The following is a 24,989-nucleotide window of genomic DNA, read 5'->3' on the forward strand; positions in this document are numbered from 1 at the left end:
TCTCTAGAAGTCTCTCCAGGCCCTGTTCTCCTCCATTATCAGCCAGTTTCATTTTTGATGCTCCTGTTGCAATCTAACTAAAACTCATGCCTGAATGAACGGTCAATTCAATATTCCATGGAAATGGCGCAAAAGATCTATGGGTGGAGTGTACAATTTTCTATAGAAAGCCCCTCTATCTGCACCATTTTATCTGCACCATTAACAAAAACAAATGAGTGATCATTGTCCCAAAGCTGTATACTCTAGAATGCAGTGGATATAATATATCCTGGAATATTTTCAAAGGAGGAGTTGCCAATTGCCTGTCACAGTCATGGAGAGTTCTTAGTAGTTTGCTCAAGAAACATCTGGTTTGGCAAAACGGAGCTACAGAGCTTCCAGTGAAACTGCCAAGGTCCTAAGCAACCACATGAATGATTTGTTAGATGGAATTATTGAATATAAACTAATTGAACCAGGGAATAGCTGCCCCAAATAATGATTTTTACCTTCAGAACTATTGGTCATAACCTATTCTTTCTAACAATCATTAGACAGCTGAACCAATTAATTGTCTATTGCTGCTATTAGTTCATGACAATAAAGCTATGTCCTCAGCATTGAGGAGGGATATTTTTCTCTCTGTGGTGAATAATGTGCTTCAAATCATCCTGAATAGGTTTTATTTTATTCAAGTATAAGTTCAAAAGAAATTTGGATTATGATTTGATCATATAGGAAGTTTTCTACAGACCCCAAGTCTCATGGTGGTGCTAAAGAGAAGATTTTATGTAAGAATTACCAGCTTGGAGACTGACAGCTTAACCTGTAATTGCTTCTGGTCTGCAGAATTAAAAGCCAAAGACAGTCAACAATCTTTCATTTGTACTAAAATGACTGCTCACGTGGCCCATTCTATGTTGTACTTTTGTCTTGACAAGTATCTTCGCAAGATGATTAGAGATTAGAGGTTCTACAGTGAACGAAGCAAGCTGCAGATTCTCAGCTCTGCTCATGCTCTTTTAGCCTAAGAGTTAGAATTAAATTGTCATTAGGGTTATACAGAGCACCTAATAACAAATGTGGTTGTAATTGTGAAGAAATAAAGAGTTGTTTATTTTTACAAGTGAGATAATATTTCACACCCAGCCAGCTAGTATCATGCCTAGACTTAATAAAGACCAACACCTAAGTTCTCAAGAATTGGAAACCATCAGTGAGAACAGACAAATTCATTTCTTAAACATGGATTATAAAACAGAAAAATAATTCTCCTGTGTATTCAATGCATCTGGACTTCCGAAGGCTTTATCAGATCCATATCACAGATGAATTCATCTCCAAATCATACTTAAATGTTTAATGTTTAATTAAATTAATAAATGTCAAAAAATTGTGTCAGAGTAATTACAAAAATTCTTACCAAAGAATAATGAAAAAGTAAAATGTTTAGTGAAAAGTTTAACAAAAGTCTATGTAGTTTGATCTTAATAAACAAAAATGCATATGGCGCACCTGGGTGGCTCAGTCAGTTAAGCATCTGACTCTTGATTTTGGCTCAGGTCATGATTTCAGGGTCTTGAGATTGAACCCTGCATTGGGCTCTGTGCTCAGAGCAGAGTCAGCCTGAGATTCTCTCCTTCCCTCTCTCTCTGCTCCCCCCCCATAAATAAATAAAATAAAAAAAAACTTTCATAGATCTATGAAAATATTGGAGGAATATTCACAAAAAAATTTTGTGTGTTTATTTTAAAGAATTAAAATGAAGGGAAACGTTTAGAACAATCTGACCACATTTCAAAATCCATCCTAAGGAGCATGGTAAGCAGGTTATGGGCAAACTGTGCTACAGACCTCCAAGGATGAGTATACGAACGGCTTTTCCTTAGTCTTCTCAGGAGCAATATCAGTTTCTCTTTTTGACTATTTTTAATGAGGAATTTTCTACATGAGTTGGAACCCTTGATGCTAGAAGAATGGCACAGGGGAAACAGCTCCCCTCTGCCACACTGATCCTGGTGGAGCATGGTACATTGTGGATAATCAGGCTGCACAGAGCAGTCTTCAACTGTACTGCAATTGTTCATCTGTATTCTCCACTGTACAGTTGTGCTCATTATCTCTAGATGAGCCTGTGTCTGGAGAATTGCAGAGCTTCTGACTCCTACACAGAAGCCCCCATGCAGAAATGTGTGCCATTTCCACGGGGCAAAGGGCACTGGGATTGGTTTTGGGAGGTGAAGTAATGTTTTCCCTTGTTGGTAATGGTAATGTGGTAAGTGGACACATAGAAGAAAAGGGTGACCACCCCTGATGTCACTGCATGCATGTGTGCATAAGCATATGTGTCTCTGTGTGTCTGTGCCTTATGGGTACACTCACTGTATGAAGAGGATGAACGGGATTTGGTCTCTAGGATCAAAGGGCTTGAGCGGTGTGGGTGAATCTTGTCCACCATGATCCCATTTAATAGGGAGAGGAAAAGGGAGGCTTTTTCATTTCTGATGGCTTTTCGATTAGATGATGGGCTCATCTGAGCCTCTTAGTGTCTTAGGGTTAAGTCTTGATAATTCTGAGTGAGCAAAGAAGTGGGGTGGGGTGTGTGTGCATGTGTGCATGTGTGCGTGTGTGTGTGTGTATTTCCAGATGCTACTGTGGGAATCCCTTGCTAACAAGCCTTAAATAGGAAACCTACTAGGGATTCTAGTCCAGTATCCTTTTTAGATACGCATGAGGAGAAAAAGTTGGGAAACACACATTCAGCTGGCAGAAAGTTCCTTTCCTTTGCACATTCAGACATAGGTGAAGAGCCTTCTCTACAGTACAGCACTTACGGCTGCAGCTTTGAAGCTTTGCCTCATTTCAGCTATTCAGAGCAGAGCTGATTTTTGTTAAGAACAGAAAATGTATTCTTGAGGCCAAGCTTTCCTTTTGCTTCTTTAAGGTTTCTTGAAAAGAGTTAAGTCTTTAAGGTTAAACAGTTACTATGTGGCCATACAGTGAAAGTCATAACACTGTTTAGAGTAAATAAGGGAGTCTTTATGAAAACACCATGATGCATATACAGTGGTTTCTGCATGAATCAAATCGTATGCTTTCAAAACATAATTGATATTCTTAGGTGGGGTGGTGGCTTGGTCCCGTCAGAATACTGAATGGACTGGTGCCGGCCTGTAAGGGATAAGGATTAAATCCAAAGAAATGACACCAGCAGAGGAATACAAAGAATCCATATTAAAATACCGACACAAAGTTGGGTTTGGGAATTATTTATAACCGTGAAATACAAAAGGTGCACATATAAGCACACACAGATGATTTATCTCAGCATCTATTGGAAACTTTGCTTTTTCACTGGTTTAGGAAAACAGTAATTCTTAGGTGGAATTGTGTATCTCTGTTAGGAAGATTATGATAATTTGCCTGGTCTTGGAAATAGTATGAATAAAAAAGAGCATGATTCATAAATAGAGGCCCTCTCTCTTCCCTTTTACTTTTTCTTAGCACATATTTTTAAATAAGTAACTGTTTCAGAAAATAAAATGGATACAATTTATTGCAGGAGAATCTTTCTTTTTGAGTTTACAGTTCCTACGGGAAGAAATGCAAAGTTCTTTTAGCTATTGGAAAGCACTGGAGTGTAATGGCAGGGCTTAAATAATACTCAGCGTTCAGTCAGGGAGGGGGTTCGCAGTGTCCCTTGTAAGCCATGGTAAGAACAAATATACAAATACTTACGAGACATTGGGCTGTCTTCCTCTAAATGTTTTTGTTCTGTCAGTCGTGTGAAAGGGAAAAAAACCCTGTAACTCATAAAAATCACATTTCTCCATTTCAAGTACAAGTTTTGTTCCAGAGATATATTCAAAGTGGAGAATAGGACAAAGTATGTTTTATGTTCCTATTCATCTTTAAAATAGTCTCTTGACACTGTTAACTTGCAACCGGACAATTACTTGGCACATAACCCATGCAGACACCAACCTTGACAGAATTAGAGGAAATCCTACTCCAAGGATGAAGTGTTCTTGAACAATTCATTGGAAGCATTCGGTACAAATGCGCTCTTTTTTTTACACCTCATGCACGCCACCCTTCTTGCTTGCCCATTTTCATGTGTTATAAATGGTTTTGTTTGTGTCATGTTTCCTGTTTTATTTCCGTAAGCATCCCTTCCCCGTGACTGAGATCAGTTGAACAGATAGGGAGGCATTCCTCACACGTGTAATTCAGGTCTCCTCAGAGAATTTTTATGTTTTTAGAGGGTGCTTACATGGCATTAACAATAACCTACATCATTCTTCAAATGTCATAAACTCTCTAGAAAAAAAGGCTTTATTTAGCTCACTTGTCTCTTCTTGCTGAACAAAATAAATCCTCTGAGCATGGATTATTGATAAGAACAGCTCTGATTCCAGCCCAATGCTGGGCCTTACCTTATGCTCAATGATGACTGAGTGAATGACTTGCTACTTGGGGAGATTGTTAGGTGCCACTGTGACCCTTAAGGGAGCAGACAGAAACACCCTTCTCAACACATACACACACACACACACACACAAACTTTATATGCTTAAACATGTAAAGAACTGGGCGTGCAATCCTGAACGTGTCCTGACAAGCATGAGTCCCTTAACTTCTCCTTCCCAACTTTCTGCCTAAGAAAACATACACGCAGGTTCTCACAACCTGTCCCTGGAGCATTGTGTCCCGGACATTTTGGGGCTCAGTCTCCTAAACTCACCCTCTTGGTCTTATCTGGTCTCATTCTTTTAGACTTCAACTTCTAAAGATCCCATTTTGCTGTCTGGCCTTAGCCTTGATGCTTTAGACCTTCCCTTGCTTTCCAGAATGTCCACATGTGATACTGTGATTTATCATAAATATATGTTTGGTCTTTATCCTTGTGTCTGGCACAGAGCTCCTAAAACCTTTGGAGTTTCCTAAGTGAAGGGAGCTTGACAGATAAGTGTCCAAATTGAGTTGCATTGTAGGACACCCAGCTGGTGTCCAAGAATTGCTTAATGGTGGTGGAAAACCCATACACATTGGAACTGGTCAGAATTGTACCATATCTAGGATGCTTGCACCTCCTTGCTAATATGTCCCGCCTCCATGGGAAGCCTACATATTTGCTCGGCATCAGAATTTACTTCTCTATGTTCCTCATCCAGCAGCCAGCTAACTGCCCACTCCTATAATCAGCCACAGCCCCAAGGGACTGTGCCTAGGGTCAGAGCTAAGGGAAGGAGTGTCAGTAGAGAAAATAATTTTTTTTTTCTCTTCTCTCCTTTTTTCCAGTCATGGCCATGGGTATCTGTGAGCATTTGGTGGGTATCCAAAAGGAAAGTGATTTAGAGAAAGGAGCTTTCTTGCCCATTTACCTAGGACCCATTTTAAGTGTGCTTTCCTGGGGCGCCTGGGTGGCTCAGTCCTTAAGTGTCTGCCTCAGGCTCAGGTCATGATCCTGGGGTCCTGGGATCGTGCCCTGCATCGGGCTCCCTGCTCAGCAGGAAGCCTGCTTCTCTCTCTCACTCCCCCTGCTTGTGTTCCCTCTCTCGCTGTCTCTCTCTCTGTCAAATAAATAAATAAAAACTTAAAAAAAAATAAGTCTTCTTTCCTTTAACTCTGTAATGTATGACACTCCACATGATATCCTGCATTTATCTTTTATTATTACCCACTCAAATGTAGCCTCTGCATGTTAGTGACAATTTGAGAAAGACTGAACAAATGCTGCTCCCCATTTGCCTTCTATGGCCTTCCCTCATGCTCAGCTTTCTCAACAACAAGGACATGGCCACCAAATTATCCTCCTCAGGGGAAGCAAACATCAGGAGAGGAGCTTGGGAAAGCCCATCCATTCATAGGAACCGTGCTCGTGAGTGCTCTCCCTTTGCCACATCTTCGGGTAGTGAACATGGCGCCTGTCATGCTCCTGAGGGAGAGGCACAGAGGTTGGAGCTCAGGATCAGGCAAACCAGCACAGAAAGTGTTCTGAGTCCTTACAGAAGTGGGGCTCAAAGGTTCACATTTTAAAGTTGCAAAGAATTAGTGATTGAGTTTCCATTGCCACAAAGGTTATCAAATGAAAGTGTCTTGCTGTACAGTGTTATAATAAGCACAAATCTTTTGAATGTATTGGGCAGACTTCAACATAAATGATGAGAGTGGGGTCACTGCTCTGACAGAAATGTTAGCTTGGAATCCAAGAATTGTTAAATTATTATACAGTTCAGATAGGTATTGAATCCATTCATTTTTGCACTACAAAAAAACAAAACAAAACAAAAAAAGCCCATTAATGCCTTCCTAAAGACTCCCACTATTAACAATTTTAACCAAGGTGAAAATATATTTAATTGTGTGATCTAAGGTTTCAGATTAATTTTGCTGAGGGAAGACCTTTCTAAAGAGTAATTGTTTGTTTGAAACTTTTAGATAATTCAGAATGTATTTTATTATAATTTCAAAGGGGTTGTCTTTCTTTTTAACCTTACCCATGGCACAGAAGACATTAACATTCCCATGCAGCCTTAGTAATGCTCGGTTTTTTGTGTGAGAGGCATACTTATCCATAATGCAGGTTTGTTCTCTCATCTCTCTTAGTAGGGATTGCTTAGCATATTGAAAATGCAGGAGAATTATGAATTTATGTAACTCAGACAGAGGACAGACTTTGGCCCAGTGGGTTGACTTAGTGCAGCAGCATAGTCTCCACTTTGGTGTTTGCCCTTGAAATCACTGCTAATCACTGTGTGCACACCCCTCCTGGTCCATTAACAAGAAAACAAACAGAAATAGTTGAAAACACTGATGTTTGATTGATTCACTATGAATTTCCTGAGCACTTGCTATATGCCAGGGCTGTCCCAGGCCCCAGGGACAGAGTGGTAAAGTTAAACAGATGAGTTTCTGCACTCATGAACCTGTGAAACAGCAAAACCAGATAAATCAAAGCCATGATCAAAATAAACCAAAGGTTTGCTCCAAGTATTTTTGTACTTGGCTTTTTTTTTTTTTAATGAACTCTTGGCTCCACACCCAAATGTTGGCTCCGACCATTTGACATTTGGGCAGAACACCATGTTTAATGCTTTTTACACTCCCCTCTGGACATCTGGGGTCTTTGCACACTGCATGTCCTCCAGTTTTGCTCTTCCCTTTGACTTCTGCTTTCCTCATTGCTTCAAGCTGGGACTTAATTCTGGTGACCTTGGCCCTAAGAAACCTGCCCATTTCTACCTCCTCACGCCCTGGCAGTCTTAGAGGCCAAGAAATCTTCTGGAGCTACCTGCATGGTGATGGCATCTGCGATCACAGAGGCTGCTTGGAAGTGATGTGGATTGTTTCCACTTCTATGATCTCAGGTAAGGAATGATGTGGAAACTTTTTTGGGGATTGTAGCTGAAACCTCATCATGACAGATTTTCAAATATAATGAGAGAATGATAATAAATTGGGAGAACAACATCTGAGAATCCTTGACTTGCCCTCCTGACAGTTTCGTTTCTTAGAAGTGAAAAGGGGACCTGCTGCTCTGAACCAAGTTCTGATGAATAAAGGAAGATGAGCTGCTGAGGAGGAAGTGACTGTGCTATGATATATGTAATAGCCAGAGGAGGAGAGAACCTTAACTTCTATGGAGAGGTAGATTTTTCAAAAAGCATACTCCCTGAATCTGAGACTCTGAAAGAGCCCAAGAGGCACAAGTGGCTATCAGAAAAAGAAAAAAAAATCCGACAGTCCTGTGAGAAATGATTCTTATGAGGGATAAAATTTAGTTATCCAAAGAAATAGGGAGGTCTCAGGTGAGTGCATATTTCAAAAGAATGTGCTCCCAGCACCAGAACCAGCAGAATATCAATCCCATTCTTGGAATCTGAAGTGAGTGTAAATAACTAGTAGTTGTCTTTCCTACTCACCTTCGTTCTGTTTCTCTTGTTTGCTTTTTAATGTTTCCTCCATCTTTTGGTTTCCTTCTGTCTGTGAATTCACCTTTGTGTTTAAATTGTGTTTAAATTAATCTCTCTAGGGGCACCTGGGTGGTTCAGTCATTAAGCGTCTTTGGCTCAGGTCATGGTCCCAGGGCCCTGGGATCAAGCCCCACATCTGGCTCCCTGCTCTGCGGGAAGCCTGCTTCTCCCTCTGCCACTCCCCCTGCTTGTGTTCCCTCTCTGGCTGTGTCTCTCTGTCAAAAAAAATAAATAAAATCTAAAAAAAAAAAAAATTAATTCCTCTTTCTCTCTTATTCCTGTAATTTCCTCTTGCAGTTTCTCTTCTTGGATTTCAACCTATACTCACAGGAGTACTCTTGCCCCTCACAGTCCTGGTGTGCTCCTGGTCCTATACTTTCACCTCCCAGCTTTCCTTCTCCCTTCCTTAGCCCCCTCCACACCTTCCCATCCCCCAGTAACCATGGCCAGAGAGCCTTCATCAAAAGACTGTACCCCCAGTTGGGGTGGGGGCTAAAAAGCCCACAAACTTCCTATAGTGATGCTTCCTTCCCTTCAACCCCCATCATTCCCAGCCAATTTTTTTTTTTTTGACACTAGTAGCAGAATGCTTACTTGAAAATTGGAAGATAAATTTAAGAGTGGATTCATTCACTTCAGTACAGAGGGATCAGAGTCCCTTTAAGTAGCATCTTCTCAAGTGTTTGTTTACAGATCATTAAATACTTAACTTAGTGAGAAACTAAAAGCTGAAATGTTCCAAACCACTGCTGATTAAATAGCAATCTGGAATTAAGATAAGGCAAATCTAAAATTAAAATAACAACAAATTCAAAAGGTTCAGGTTATCAGATAAGAAGCTAAAATACTTGACTCTGGTTCAACGGGAGACACCTGGCCAGCCCAGATCTTGCTTTTTCTGCTTACTGAGATCTGATGACAGTTTCTGTGTCCTTCTTTTTATTTATTTATTTATTATTTTATTATGTTATGTTAATCACCATACCTGTGCTGCTTGTATTACTGGGGATCTCCCCAGGGCAGGAGACAATTGCTCTGTTCTCAGCCTGGCTCCCTATCCCCTTCCATCTCTACCCTGGTCTCCCTTAGCCAGAACACAAAAGATTGAAGGAAGGGATCATTGCCAAAAATGAATATTCCTATAGTGACTAAAAATGTAAGAATCAAATCAGCAGGTCTAAAACTCATCATGATAAAAATGCTAACGGTAATAGAAAAGGACATTCAAACCCATGTTTCTAACTAAATAATCAGGATGGGATAAAGGCTTGATGGAGGAGGGATGGGTGATATAAGCGTAAAGGATTGAAAGAATGTCCCTACCAAACTTTGATTTCACCTCTGTCTTTTTTAAGAGAATGCTCTCCAAACTAACAAGAATAGAACAAGTAGAGTTAAAAAGGAACAGAAACCCGAGGATGGGGAAGCAATAGTGAGGAAACACTTAGCTCCCTTAAAGGGGCTCAAGTCTCTGGGCAGAGAGCATTCTAGCAGAACTGAAGTGCTTACAGGTGTGATTATGAAACTACTCTTGGTAATTTTGGAGGATTTATGAAAAGAAGTATGCAAAGTTTGGGATGGGCATATATTATTAATTATTAATAAGGAGAGTGGATTTGAAATCAAGATTTAGAAAGGGAAGTGATGACTCCTAGCAACAGTGTGGATTTAGGAAATAATTCATTTTCTTTTTGTTTTGTGAGTGTTTCATCTCTTTTTATGAAAGTTACTGGACAATAGGACATAATTCACTTTGTTGATTCATGCATTCAGTAAATGAATCCATTATGAAGTGCTTACCTGGCTCTGAAGCCAGGTATGGAGATCGGAGATAATCAGACTTCATCTCTGACCTTAAGAACTCACAGTCTATCCGGAGACATAAGGAACCTAGAAGGAGGAAGAGATCTGGGCAAGCAAGCACCAATGAGTGTGGTCTCGGGGTTGTGTTGAATTTGAGGTCTTCAAGTTGGGACATCTAGTTGTCCTCTGGAGATGTCTGAGGTCCAGAGAGCTCTTGTCTGGAAAGGCAGCTAGGTGGTAAATAATGCTGTGGTCTGGAGTGAGAAGAAATGAAGGTGAATTGTGGAGGACACTTGAGAGGCAGGTAGTGGCAGGGAGGGACCAGTTAAAGAGACCAAGACAGAACCAGCAGGAAGGTAAAAGGAAGATTATGAAAGGGGGACTATGTGGAAGCCAAAAGAGGTCACAGAAGAACTGAAAGAGAAATGTCCCAAAAGAAAGAATACAGAGACTAGAAACAAGAGACAAGTAGAATCTAGCACTTTTGGAATTTGATCACTGATGACCTTAGCAAGGCCACTTTAGTGGAGTGGTGGGGACAGAAGCCAACTGCAGCAATGTAAGGAGTAATGAGATGTGAGGAAATGGAGACAGACGATGGAGATTTTTATGGGCTTGGCTACAGAGGTGAGAGTGGGACAGAGGGTGGAGGGAGGAACTTTTTTATGATGATAAAGTAAATACAGCCTCCATTTATTGAATATTTAGGCATTGTGCTGAGTGCTTTACGTACATTATCTCATTTAATCTTTATTACCATCTACAGAGGTGGGTATTAACATTCCTAGTTTATAGATTAAAATAATGAGGCTTAGGGATGGTAAGTCAAGTGACCTCAGTACACAGGAAGGGACACAACAGGGATCAAAACTCAAATTTCCCTGGCTGTACAGCCCTCTTTTTACTCCATATGCTCACCAGTGGTTCTCAGACATTGGTGTGCATGTGAATCACTTGGAGGGCTGGTTCAAACAGATTGCTTGGTCCTAGTCCCCAAATTTCTCATTCAGTAGGTCTGGAGTGGGGCCTGAGGTTGTGCACGTCTAACCAGTTCCCAGGTGGTGCCGATGCTGCTGGTCCAGGGACTACACATAAGAACCACTGGAACTTAAAAATGGAAATTCTTGGGCCCCAGAGATCTGTGATGTAACAAGACTTCCAGAAACTTCTGATGCCTGTTAAATGTTGAGAGCCACTGTGCCAGGCTAAGGAAGAGGTGGAAAACAAAGAGAGAGGAACAATGGTGCTTTAGAAGACCTAGAGGAGATTGGAAGTGCTGAGATTCATCATGGCACAGGCAGAAGGGGTGGCCCTTGGCAGAAGGAGTAACTTCAAGGTGGGAGGAGGGGGAGGAGGAGGTGAGGAGGTGAGCATTTGTGCAGAGGTAGCTGAGTGTGTAAGAAGGGAGTGGAGAGAGGAAAATCAAGGGCAGAGCTAGAAATTTCAGTGTTTCGAGCCTTTAGCAAGACATTTGACATTACCTTTTTTGATGCTTTTATACAAAGGTGAAGAAATGGGGGCTCGCTGCGAGTGTCTCCAGTGGTTTTGAAGCTGGCTATCTTCTAAAGGAAGATTTTTTAGGGATGTGCCACAGGGTTCAACTGAACTTAGAATAAACCAGCAGCAAAGCATGGAAAGCACACTCATCAAATCTGAGGATGACACAAAGCTGGGAGCCACAACTAAGTACTTGGATGACAAGTTAAGATTCAAAAAAGATACTGACAGGCTGGACTGGTGAGCCAAAAGAAACGAGATGAAATAGGTATAAATATAACTTCCTGCACTTAAATTTAAACGTGTCAGCCTAACCAGTAGAGGGGCAATTTCCAGAACCTGAGTCCAGTAGTTCAGGCAGCTCAGCATTGTACTGGTTCCAGAACAAAATTGTTGCCTTGTTTCTTATGCCAAATTCTTTCCTTGTATCTTGCCTCTGGTAACATGTCCCTTCCTCTCATTTCCTCCTGCTGGGTACACCCCAATACCACAGAAATTAAATAACTGTCGAGATTTTTTTAATGAAGTTTCTTTTTGAAGGAGTGAGAGCTTTAGCCTCGATTTATGTATAATTGCTCACAAAAATAAGATTCTGCACTCACACTGCACCGTAAAATGTACGAAGTACGTTCATATACTTTTTTCCCCATTTAAATGTGATCATAATCCTGGAGATAGGTATTGCCATCTTCATTTCACAGCTGAGGAAATTGAAGCTCAAGATGGTGAAATGACTTGCCTAAAAGCCACACAGCTTCTAATTGGTAGGAAGGAGATCAAAACTCAGGCCTTCTGATGCCAGCTAGCCTCTCACAGCTGCACCTGTTAATCAACTTGTAATGAAAACTCGAGTTGTCTCTCAAGTATTAGCTTTTCCTAAATATATATTTTGGGGAAGTGTCAAGTAGATAATGATGCCAGTACATGAAACAAAAAGAATGGCAAGGCCCTGAGAAGGCAATTTTAAGTGTAATATATCAGGGTCGTTTTCATTATTAATGGCATCAGCAACTACTTCGCCACTTCAGCTAAATAACTTAAACAGATAAGTGTCCTAAGGAAACACAAGAAATGCAGCTTCGTCCAGCGCTGAGACATCTTTCCCATTTCCATCATCTCTGTCTAAGCTCTCATTAGTTCATGCTTGAGGATTTCCGTACCCATCATTGGCTGGTACATCTGGTTCCATTCTCTTTTTAGCTGTAGGGGAGAACCTTTCTGTAACACTGCATCTACAATTGCTACAAATAGTTGAACCAAAGGCCTTTGCTGTTTCCACTTGTCTGAAACATCAAGTTGAAACTATTTTCACGGTGTTCAGTGCCCTTCCTAATCTGACCATATCCTACCTGGCAAACCTATTCCTCATATAGACCAGTCTCCTCCCTCTGTTTTATCCATGCTAGTTGCTCCTCATGCTCTCTGAACTCGCCAGATCTAATTCACTTCTTCACACACTTCTAGTGTCTACCATGGGTCATGCCCTGTGCTCAGCCCTGCATACTTGAGAGAATAATATTATGGTGCCTGATTTAGCTACAGAAAGCATTTGCTACATAAAACAAGTAACCATGGGGGAAAAAGAAGTTCTCAAGCATGAGCTGAAAAAATTTCCTTGGAAAGAGCACAGATTGGGAAATTAAAACCCACTCTAATAAAGAAATCTGACAAAGAAGGGATATATTTTGAAATTTATGAAAATGGTGATTTTATAGAGATCATGGAGTCTCTTACTTTTAGATTTGCAAGGGATACAAAAAGTCAATTATTTTAAATGAGAAATATGGTGTGGTAAAAAGAACATGGGACTTGGTGTCAAAATTTCATTTCGAACATTTATCAATTTGTTAACTTGGGTCAATTGTTTGCCCTCCCCAAGCCTCATTTCCCCTATCTCTAGAGTAGAAATAATAATAATTCTTATGTATATACATATGGTAGTCGAGAGGATTAATAAGTGAAGTGGATTACCTAAGTGTGGCTAAAATTTACTACACAGTGTGGTGCTTAATAAAGGGAGCTATTATAATGCACAAGACATGTTAGTTTTGGATGAAGTTATAGTGTTTTTCTGGGAACCTAGACCCTGAGCACCCTAAACCTGTCTTTTTCTTTAAGAAATACCTATACAAAATAAACAACCCAACGAGGGTACACATAAGGCTACTGCCCTCAAACTCAGCGTGCAGGCCTTCCGAGGGGAGTCCTAAGTCCTTCCTCTCAGGCGCTGAGGAGGACAAAGAAGGAGGCACTTTCCTCAGTACGGGCAAATCCTTTACCTCCTCAAGACCTGCGCGTTTTATGTTCAGCGTACCCCTTCCTGGGCCAGTGCGCTGTGTAAGAACAGGGTAGTGTGTGTCTCCTTGCTTTGTGGAGATGGCTTCCAACTTCCCTCAAATCACACTGATATTAACTTTCCCCCATAGACTCACATGATCTGGCATGGAAAAGAAAAAAGTGAGAGGAAACAAAAGGTGAGACAAAGGGAGAGAAGGAGATGTGTGGAAAGGCAGAGACAAGATTAGGAAGAGAGAAGGGGGTGGGCTGTGAGGAGAAAAAGCAAAAGGAAAAACCAGCATTTTCTTCTGCTTACTCCATTTTCTGCAGGCCACATGCCAGCCCCAAAGTACTGTTTCCCTGCAGTTAAGCTGCTGTTCAGAACATACTTCTAGGTGTGTGTAGGCAGCCTTTCAGCCCTTTGCCCCTGTCCACAGCCCCTTGAGGGCACCATCCCCCCCTTCCTTCCTATCTTGTCCCATCCACTTCCTGGGCAAGCTGCCCCAGCACCTGGACTAGTGTCTCAGAGAAGGGCCTCAGCTCCCAGAGACAGACTCGGAGCGTATCAGCCAGAGGAGGAGGGTGCTGGGTGAGGTGCCCTACGCACTTGGAGATACGGATACAATTGGATTTGATGAACTGTCTTTAGGAGAACTAGGAGATGTCCAGTTGATGTTTAATTTCAGGAGATTTGCTGAATGAAGCCTCGCCTTGAACCACTGGAGGGAATGGGGTCCTGCTGACACCTTGATTTCAGATTTCTGACCTCCAGAACTGGGAAAGAATACACTTGTGTGGTTTTCAGCCACCAAGCTTGTGTTCCATTGTGACAGTGGCCACAGGAAGCTAACGCAGGGCCCAAACCCAACTAGCTAGAGATCCACCTCCCAGAGCAACCCTGATCAAATGCTCTTTTTCTCATACCTGAGGGTGAACGCTCTTCACGTATTTGAAGACTGACACAGAATGACAGAATCTGGAAGTAAAAAGGAGATCTTAGAGATAGTCCAACTGCTTTACACATGAGGAAACTGAGGTCCTCTGCTTGTGGCTGACAAAGTGTTGGCCAAGCAAAGGTGAGAATCAGGTCTCTGCACCCCACTTCAGTGCTCTTGCTTTGCCCCTGTGCTGCCACCTTTTAAGGGTAAGGCTGTGTCTTCCATCTTTTTGTTCCATATATTCCTCTGTCAATTATGTATTGACCACAGATGATGGACATTCTTCTAGGTACTACAGACATGACATGACAAAAATTATCTCTTCCTTATAATTTTAGCGTGTGTGTGTGTGTGTGTGTGTGTGTGTGTGTGTTGGGAGGGAATGGCAGGAATAAGAGAAAACACAGACTACAACCCAAAACACAGTACTTAAAATGTTATGAAGAAGCACCTAAGCCCGAAGCATAGTTGCCTACAGAGTAGGTGCTCAGATCATTGTTTATTAATATTTATTGATTTAAGTTCTCTCCTTCTACCCCCAAATCCTGAGGAAACTCCAAGGTCCTTTGTAACTCTAGGAAGCTATATTCTCTGGCTCCAGGCTCCTAGTAACACTTCCTTCATGCATGACTGTGGTTTCTCAAGAATGATCTCCTTCAAAGTAATATTTATATTACATCTTAAAAATGTAGTACTGGCATTTGAAAGTCCAAAGACAGATGTAGTCTCCTTGGACCCACCCATTAGATCAACAATGATCAAATTCAAAATGTGGAAATCATGCCACACACTTGCTTAATAAAATAATGTTCTTAACAAGATCGCACATTAATTAGCAACATTCTGAATCATATATGTTCCTAGGCATTGCACTTGATTTCAAGTTTTTTTCATAGTGGCTAAATATTCTCTCACATATTATGGTCTATATTCTAATCACTCTTAAACTTCAGTTATGCTTCAGGTGTCTTGCTAACTGAATACACAATATTCCAGTTTTCTTAATACCACTTCTAACAAAATTATCTGTTAACTTACTTTTATTTGTAGTTAGCACACTCCACATTTTTTAAATACCAGAGTTACATTAGTATATCTAATAGAATTTCATTTTAATCCACTAAAAGGCCATTAAAATTACTTGGACAGGGAACTGATTATATTTCTTATGTGTACAAATCATGGGATGCCAGAAATGCTAGAGATACTAGGCTGGGGATATATGACTTCAAATGCTTAAGTGAAAATTGAATATCAAGTTAATTTCTGATTACCTGGATGGCTGCCAGCTTTTGGACAAGTTTACATTTAAACATTTAATATAGTTTTAAAATGTTCTACTAAAACACCTTCTATTTTGTAGACTGTAAGCACCATGAGGACAAGGACTAAATCATTAATATTTATCTGTGTGACTTCCAAACATTACTTAACCTCTTTGTGTCTTAGTTTCCTAACCTGTAAAATTGGAATATCAGTTGCATGTACTTCGGAGACATTCAGCAAAGACAAAATGACATAAATATGTAGAGGAAATGGAGATAGAGCATTGGCATTTGGCATAGGCTCTTTATTGGCATGCCTGCTGCTTTGCCCAATGACCTGGACATAGGAAGCGCTTAGTAAATGTTTGTAAATGACTATATATAGAGAGAAGCATTTGCTGAGACCACACCCTAAAAAAGATGGCTTACACACACATTTTCAAATACGTTTCTTTATCTTAATGCAGCAGATGTATTTTTTTCCCCGGTCCACTGCCTGATTTTTAGACCCTCAGTAGATAGAGGACAGAATCAGGAAAATTTCACAAATTAACCTTGTAATCTCTTAACTACTTTCAGGGCAAAAGTGTCAAAGAAGTGAAGTTTACAGTTACTCTTCCATCTGCTGATTTTGTGTCCCTCTAGATCTTTCCGAGCCCCTGTAGGAGTTACTGTGAGAATGTTAGTGGGCTAGGATTAAAATAAAAATTGCTAGCAGTTATTGAGTATACCTAATGTGCTGGGCATTATATTAAGTGTTTTACCTGATTTATCACATTTAACCTTCGTGGCAAATAAAAGAGGGAAGTATTATTACTTTCACCACTTTATAGAAGAGGAAACAGAGTTTAGAGAGTGTGTGCAACTTGCCCAAGATCATATAATTAAAAATTAGCAATGGATGGTCTTCCCTCCACTCACTCTGAGCCACTGCAGTTCATGGTCTTATTTGCTGACTGTCCTGCACATGAATGGTTGCCCATGCCCTTACTCTCAAGAAAGTTGGGATCTCTCCCAAATTTTCTCCCCAGGTTTAAAGAGTCAGGAGCTGGTTGGGGGTTATTAGATACCCAGGGTTAGCTGTGAATACACTTATGGTTACTGCCTCCATTTCATTCAGTGTGGCAAACTGCTTTTGCCCATAAGAGAGAAAATGAGACGGACAAGTGCCCAAGGGAGCATTGGATACAAATACCTTAATTTTTTGGTGTGTGATTAAAAACATTCTTACCACAGTTTAGAAGATAGAGTGAGTACCTCAAATTCAGGAAAATATAACAAAGCTAGTGTGTGGAAAGTGGCCTTAAATCTCTTTTTAGAGTAGCATTTCTGCTGCCTCTTCCTCTTCCCATCCAGGGGGACTGGCTATTTGGAGGAAAAGGAGAGATAGGAACCAGGTGGGATTTATGCAAAGTTGTAGAAATACAATCCTAAGGCTGGTCAAGAAAGAACAGCTTGTAGCAGATGAGAACTCCTAATGAGAATGACTATAAAGCTGGATGAAACGTAAAAATCATCAGTATGGTCTAGGAAGTGAAAACAATACTAACTGATGTTAGATTCTTTTAACTCAAAATGCATGTTATAATCTCCAGGGATAAAAGAAAGTATATCTAAGAAGCTAACAGAGGACAACAAATGGAATTATAAAACAAATACTGGATCTATCCAAAGAAAAGCAAAAAAATAAGCAAATGGGTATATGACAGTTACAAATTTAAGTATTTCAGTAACTATAATAAATGAAAAGGATCTAAATTCTCTAATTAAAAGACAAAAATTTAAAAAAAGGCAAAAATTCTCAGATGTATAAGGAAAAGAAACACAAAATACACCAAAGACCGTTATTTACAAGAGACATAACTTACAGGGATGCACAAAGCCTGAAAGTAAAAGAAGGCAAAAAGACAGAAGTGTATTAGTTTGCCATGGCTGCTGTAGCAAATTACCAAAAATATGGTTTAAGACAGCAAAAGTCTTGGAGGCAAGCAGTCTGAAATGGATCTTATGGGGCTAAAATCAAAGCATCAGCAGGGCTGTGCTCCTTCTGGAGGCTCTAGGAGAGAATCTGTTTCTTGCATTTTGCAGGTTCTAGAGGCCACTTGCGTTCCTTGCCTGTGGCATGTTCCAGCAATCACATTACTCCGACCTTTGCTTCTATTGTCACATTTCTTTCTTTGACACTAACTGACATGTATGAAACACTGCCCCCAACAATGTAACCACACATACTATTTTCAAGTGTATATGGAGCATTTACCAAAACTGATCATATGATGTCATATAATAAATCTCAACACATTTGAGTGAATTAAAATCATTGACAGTATGGTGTATGATCACATTGTAATTAAGCTTGAGGCCAATAATAAAAAGATAACTAAAGAATCCCCAAATGTTTAAAAATAACCCATGGGTCAAGGAGGATTTAACAATGGCAATTAGAGATATTTTGAATTGAATGATTCAAAAAAATATTTTGAACTGAAAAGTTGGCATCTTAAAACTTGTGGGATATAACTAAACCTGTGCTAAAGAGGTGAATTTATAGTGATATGTGCTTTATTATAAAAGAAATTCTGAAAATTAATTATCTAAGTATCCATCACAAAAGTTAGAAGAAAAAAGGAAATTAAACCCAAAGAAAGCAGGAAGATTAAAATAATAAAGATAAAGCTAGACATTAATGAAATAAAATAGAGCAAATCACTAAAATCAGGATTTGGTTCTTTGAAAAAGATTAGTAAAATTAATAGACCCAAGTAAGATTGACCAAGGAAAAAAAAAGTACAAATTTCCAGAAATAGGCAAGAAAGAGAAGATATAACCACATTTCCCATAGATATCTAAAATATAGTTAAAAGATATTAAAACAATAATATATTATTACTAGATTTGACATATATATGAAGTGGACAAATCCTTGGAAATCCATAATTTCCAAAAAATTACACAAAAAGATACAAAAACATAAATAGTGCTACATCTACTTGTAAATAAACATCTTCCCAAAGAAAATTCTCCAGATCCAGGGGCTTCAACTGTGAAGGTGTTGAAACATTTAAAGAAGAAATAACATGAGTCTTTTTTTTTTATTTTTTATTGTTATGTTAATCACCATATATTACATCATTAGTTTTTGGTGAAATAACATGAGTCTTAAGAATCTCTTTCAGAGAAAAGAATGAGAGGGAACGCCTTCCAACTTGTCTTATGAAGCTACCATAACTTTGATAACCAAATGGAACAAGGATATTACCAAAATAGAGGCCCATCTCTCTCAAGAATATAGATTCAAAAAAATTCTACAAAAAGTACTAGCAATTTGAACCAGTGATGTAAATAAAAGGATAACATATTATGATAAATAGGTTTTATTCCAGGAATTCCAAGGTGGTTTCACACTAAAATAATCAATGTAATAAACCACAAAAGACTATGAAAAAAATCATCCAATTGTCTAGACGCAGAAAAATATTTGATTAAATTTAACAACCATTTATGGTTACAAATTAAACTCTTAGGAATCTAGGACTAGAGGTGAACTGCTTTAATCTGGTAAGTGACATCTGCAAAACATGTGGTACATTTCCTACTCTATGGTGAAATATTGAAAATTCCCTTGAGATTGAATTGATGCAAAAATTATGTTATTGTCTCTTCCATTTAACATTATACAGACATTTTTAGCCAGATCAATAAAGCAAGAAAAAGGTATTAATATTAGAAAGGATGAAATAGAATTGCCTTTATCTTCAGATGACATAGAAATCCAAAAATTATAGAAACACCAAAGAATCTGTAATCAAACAACTTAGATGAGGAAGGCCTGGGTGGCTCAGTTGGGTAAGCATCTGTCTTTGGCTCAGGTCATGATCCCGGGGTCCTGGGATCAAGCCCTGAATCAGCGAGGAGTCTGCTTCACCCTCTCCCTCTGCCACTCCCCTTGCTTGTGCTCTCTCTCTCTCAAATAAATAAATAAAATATGAAAAAAACAACTTAGATGAAAAAGTAAATTTAACTAGGTCTCTAGCTAAAAAGTGAATATACAAATTCAATTGTATTTCTCTATATAAGCAACAAAAAATTTGAAATAAAATAATAAAATATATGATATATTTACATCAACACCAGAAAACATCAGAAGCCTAAAATTAAATCTAATGAAAGATGCCCAAAGACTTTTTACAGAAATATACAAAAACACTGAGAGAAATGAAAGCGGACTTAAACAAATGAAAATTTATTCCATGTTTGTGGATTAGGAGATTCAAAATTGTAAAGATGTCGGTTCTCTACAATTGATTGATACATTCAATGAAAACCCAATCAAAATCCCAGGAAAATATTTTTTCTAAAAATTAAAAAGTTGACTCTTAATTATGTACGGAAATGCAGAGGTCCAAAAATAGTCAAGGTAGTACTGAAGAAGAAAAGAGCTGGGAGACTTACACTAGCAAATTTTAATATTTACTATGAAGTTACAGTAATTAAGTTAATACTGTATTGTCTGGGGGAATAAACAAATAGATAAAATAGTAGAAAGTCCAGAAATAGAGCTATCAATACATGGTTACCTGGTATATGACAATATTGACATAGTAGAGAGAAAAGAATGTTTAATAAATGGAATGGTTCAATTGGATATCCATTTGGAAAAAAAGTAAATCTGACTCTTACCTAATGTCACACACAAAGATAAAATCCACATGGATTGTATATCTTAAGTGTAAAAGGTAAAACAGTAAAGCTCACCGGAGATAACAAAGGAGAATATATTTATGACTTTGGAGTAGGCAGAGAGTTCTTAAAAAGGACACAAAAAGCCCTAGCCATAAAAGGAAAGATCGGAATTCATTAAAATAAACAGCTCCTCAGAAAAACACATAGTTAAGAGAGTGAAAGGCTAGTCACTGTGAGAGCATATATTTGGAATAGGTATATTTAACAAAGATCTCATGTCCTCTGTATAAAAACAACTCATAAATTAATAGGAAAATGATGGGCAACCTAGCTTAAAAATGTGCATAGGCTTAGCATGCATTTGAAAACAGAGGATATCCAAATGGCCAGTCAACAATGGGCAAATAAATTGTAGAATATTAATAAAATGTAATAGTATATAAAAAAATGAGAATACAGGAATTACTGCTATATATATAATACTGATGCATTTCATAAGCAGACAAAATTAAGTCTGAACTGTATGAATCCATTTCTATAAAGTTCAAAAACATGCAAAAATTACTGATGGTAACTGATGTCAGAGTAATAGTTATCTTTGGGGAGGCACACTGGTGGGGAGGGAGCAGAGGGTAGGATACTGAGGTGCTGGTAATATTCTACTCTTGATCTGGGCGATAGTTACACAGATGTTTCGCTTTGTGAAAACTGAGCTGGACACTTATAACTTGTTTCTTTTTTCTATACACGTTACAAAAAGAAAACTTAGAAAAATAAAATGAAGTGATACAACACCTGAATGCAAAGTTGAACTTAGACTAAATACTGGCAATATGTTTTTGGGAGAGTATAGATAATTTGAATATTGTCTAGATATTAGATGATATTAAAATGTTTATTCATTTTCTGAGGTGTGATGGTGTTGGGGTCTTTAAGGAGAACATTTTAATTTCTGTTAGAGGTAAGCTGAAGTGGTTATGAATAAAGGGCCATGATGTTCACAATGTACTTTCAAATGGTTCAGTAAAACAAATATATACACATATATAAATATATTCTTAGGTATTATCAGTACACACACCAATAAAGCAAATATGGTAAAATGTTAATAAAAATATTAACAACTGTTCCATTTAGGCAGTGACAATACTTACGATCAATGTACCAATCTTTCAACTATTTTTTACGTTTAAAGATCTTTATGATAATAAATCTGGGGGGAAAGTCTTAAAGCATCAGTTAGTGTTCAGCTACATGTGGCTTGTGGGCTTGGAGTCCTATGGAATGGCTATGCCTGGCCAGAATGATGTGGAATGTTTGTTTCTGTGGTCCTCCCAATCTTTCTAGCTCATTCTGCACTCCCAGGAGTCAGGAGGCAAGGCCCAGGCCAGATGCTGCCTTGCTCGGCCACTCGCCCTCCCAGATGTCAGGCGTCCCTTCCCTGCCTCATGCTCAGCAACCTCTCCGTTTTCTTGTCCTTCTCTCCTTGGGCATGGCCTTCCTTCCCTCCAACCCCTGCACATGGCACCACACAGTCCTACTCCATTGTTTTGGAACCAGGAAAAGAGAAACAAGGAAATCAAATAAATATACCACCCCAATACACTGGAGGGGACTCTAATGCAGCAGAATGAAGACAGTTCCTCTGTAGCCAGCACCAACCACAGCCAGAGCTGGGCTCTCCACCACCTGCGAAACACTCTGCATGTAAATATTTTCCAACGGCCTTGTTAAAGAGAAGAGGAAACCCAGGCGGAGTCATACATCGCCCAGACGTATTAGATCAGAAGAATGAGAGCGGGAAAGGCGCAATACTTCTGTAAAGGAGAGAATATCCCTATTATTAAGGGCAGAACGAAGACTATTTGGACAGGGAGACAGATACTAGCAGGCTGCCTCTGGAAAATTAATGGAGCACTGCAAGGTGTAAGAGGACAAAACCCTGGCACGTGTGAAAGTGGGACGGAAAAAGGAGGAAAGGCTTCGGAACTGCTCTTCTGTAATATGCGGGCCAGAGGTGGTCCTTGCAAGTACATGATTGTTTCCTGGTCCCAATGCCCCTTATGAACACTATTGAGAACCAGCAACAAAGAAAGTTTGTCCGACAAAAACATTTTGATGTCTGCCCCTCACTCAGTTTTAACAATTTCAAGATGACTCTGGGGCCAGAATGCCTGGACTTGCAATTCAGGCACCACTGCTTACTTTTAATGATGTGACCTTGGGCAAGTCCCTGACCCTTGTGTGTCTTCATTTTCTTACTTATAAAACGAGAGTATTATCAGGATGTACTTCATCAGTTGCTTTCAGTGTTGAATTAGTTAATATGCGTTAAATGCTTAGAATGCTGCCTGGAACAGAACAAGGGCCCTCCCTTGTAGACTGTGATGATGGTGACGGTGTTGATCAGGAGGACAAGCAGGAGGAGGGTGACTCAAGAGGCATTGTCTTCCCTTCAATCATCTTTTCTCACCTGTTTCTATTTCTGAAACCATCATTTCAGCCTCTAACCCCAAATCTGAGAGTCACTGTCGACTTCCTATTTTCCCTAAGATTTCCAGAACTCAATCAGCTGACACTTTCTGTTGATTTGACCTTCTTATGTTTATCATCTCTCTTACCTCATTTCATCATCAAGGCCTTCACTCGTAGTTTGCTTCTAACCTGAGAAATTGCCAAGGACTTCTGGGTCTTACTGTCCTCCCCGTTCCCTCCATTCTATTATGTCTATGATGCCACTGACTTGGGTAATGTCAGAACCTGCTCAAAACCTTTCAGGGGCTGCCCACGCTGTCTGGCAACAGAGTCTTTTATCTAGTATTTGGGACCTTGGGAAATTCTGACCTGCATTTCTAGACTTATTACTATTTAGTTTAGAGATATGCACCAAAAGCTCCATTCAAACTAGGTTCCAACAGGTACTTGAAACATTCTCAGTTTCAGATGGTGGCTACTTTTAGCTATATGGTCCTGGGCAACGAACCAGAATTTCAGTTTCCTCTTTTGTAAAATGCAGACAATAATAGAATTTGCAGTGTGGTTGTGAAGATTAGAGGCGTTCACCGCGGAGAGAAGTTAGCTCGGTGCCCACCATGAAGTGAGTCCTCCGTGAATGCCAGTCTGATGCTGACGAAGAGTGCTATTGTTTATGCTGCTGTCCTTTTACAGACGCTTTCCTCACCTCTGTTTCCTTTTGACAAAACACTAGCTATCCTCCAAGTCTTGTCTTTTCTCAAATCTTCCCATTTTATAAAGTGTTTTTTCATTCCATCCAACCAGATATCTTCTTCCTCTCCTCTGAACTCTCATGTGCTCCCCTTTCTTTTGGAACAAAACCCTTTTCCTGTAGCCACCCTATCTCAAGAGCCACAACACAAATCACCAAACAGACAATGAACCCCTTGGAGGTCAAGCGCTGCTTTACTTACCTTTGTGTCCCCTGCAGGATCCCCCATGATCCCACGCAAGATCCTCAAATACCCCTTGAATGGACAATTTAAGTGATATTGATAAATTAATTAGTAAGCTTAACTGATAAGCCCCGTTTTCTGGATTACCGGTCATAACTCCCAGAAATCCTGCATTTTGATTTGATAGCCACAAAATTGAGTGTTAACTACTTCCCAAAGCCCCTGGCTTCCACAGGGGATCACTTAACAGGAAAGTCCATCCTCAGGACAACCATATAACTGTGGTATCCAAAACTCTTTGGAAAAAGTTTCCTATTTCCTATTTCCCTGTTAAGATATACAGATCAAAGTAATCAAGATGAGATATCAGAACTTTGCTGATACTCCTTTACGCATATTGGGGGTGGTGGAAGGATTGCATTTTAATTTTTTTTAGTGTTTAAGCTGTAAAGCTCTCTCTGTCTGATCCTATTTTTTTCTCTTTCCCCAAAAGGAACTTTGTTCAAGCTTACCCTTTTCTTCTCTTTATTCGTCTGCACTCTGTGTTTCACGTGGATGTGGGGTGGTGGTGGAAATGTTTTCGCAACCCCAGGCGCTTCGCTGGTGTAATCTGAAACTGGCCCCCATACACAGGGGGCAGGGACAGACGGAAGAAGGAGGCAGCCACCCCAGGTTGGTAGGTGGCGGGTTTAATAAGCCAGGGAGGTTCCATCCGGGGCATGTCCTGAGCGCAGGCAACTGGAGTAGACCTCTGCACCTGCCCACCAGAATCTTACAGATTTACCTAGAGGCCTTCACTCGGTCGGTCACATATACCACCCCGGGGCCCGGAGGGAACGTTCTCTCTGACGGTAACAGCCTGTTACGAGGCGGTGGAGTGTTGGAGCAGGTCATCGCGAGAACGTGACCGCTTGTTGACTCGAGAGCTGGATCCGCGCAATCCGGGCTCCTCACGCCTTCCCCTCCCCTTGCGGGGTCTGTCCGCCATTCCCATGGTGGGAGCCCCTTTCATGGGCGCGGCCTAGAGAGAATGTCGTGTTGCCGAGACCCTCTGTGCAGTATGTAAACTTGGAAGATTCTGGGGGGCCGGGGAGGAGATCTACTGGAGTGGCGGCCGCGCGGGACAGGCCTGGGATGGGAGCTCCCTGGCTGATTAAA

At 40.0% G+C, this 24,989-nt stretch overlaps 1 long non-coding RNA gene across 1 annotated transcript; it reads right to left on the reverse strand.

Moving 5' to 3' along the window:
* Positions 1-5,637: 5,637 nt before the first annotated feature.
* LOC112814997 (uncharacterized) lies at positions 5,638-24,691 on the reverse strand. Its single transcript, XR_003205907.2, has 3 exons — positions 24,344-24,691; positions 14,460-14,511; positions 5,638-5,920 (listed from the first exon to the last, which is right to left on the reverse strand). It is a non-coding gene; the product is annotated as an uncharacterized lncRNA (long non-coding RNA).
* Between the last annotated feature and the right edge of the window lie 298 nt (positions 24,692-24,989).

This window comes from Callorhinus ursinus, unplaced genomic scaffold (genome assembly GCF_003265705.2).
Source record: "Callorhinus ursinus isolate GAN/ISIS: 27379988/994484 unplaced genomic scaffold, GSC_fseal_2.0 scaffold6, whole genome shotgun sequence".
NCBI lineage: Eukaryota > Metazoa > Chordata > Mammalia > Carnivora > Otariidae > Callorhinus > Callorhinus ursinus.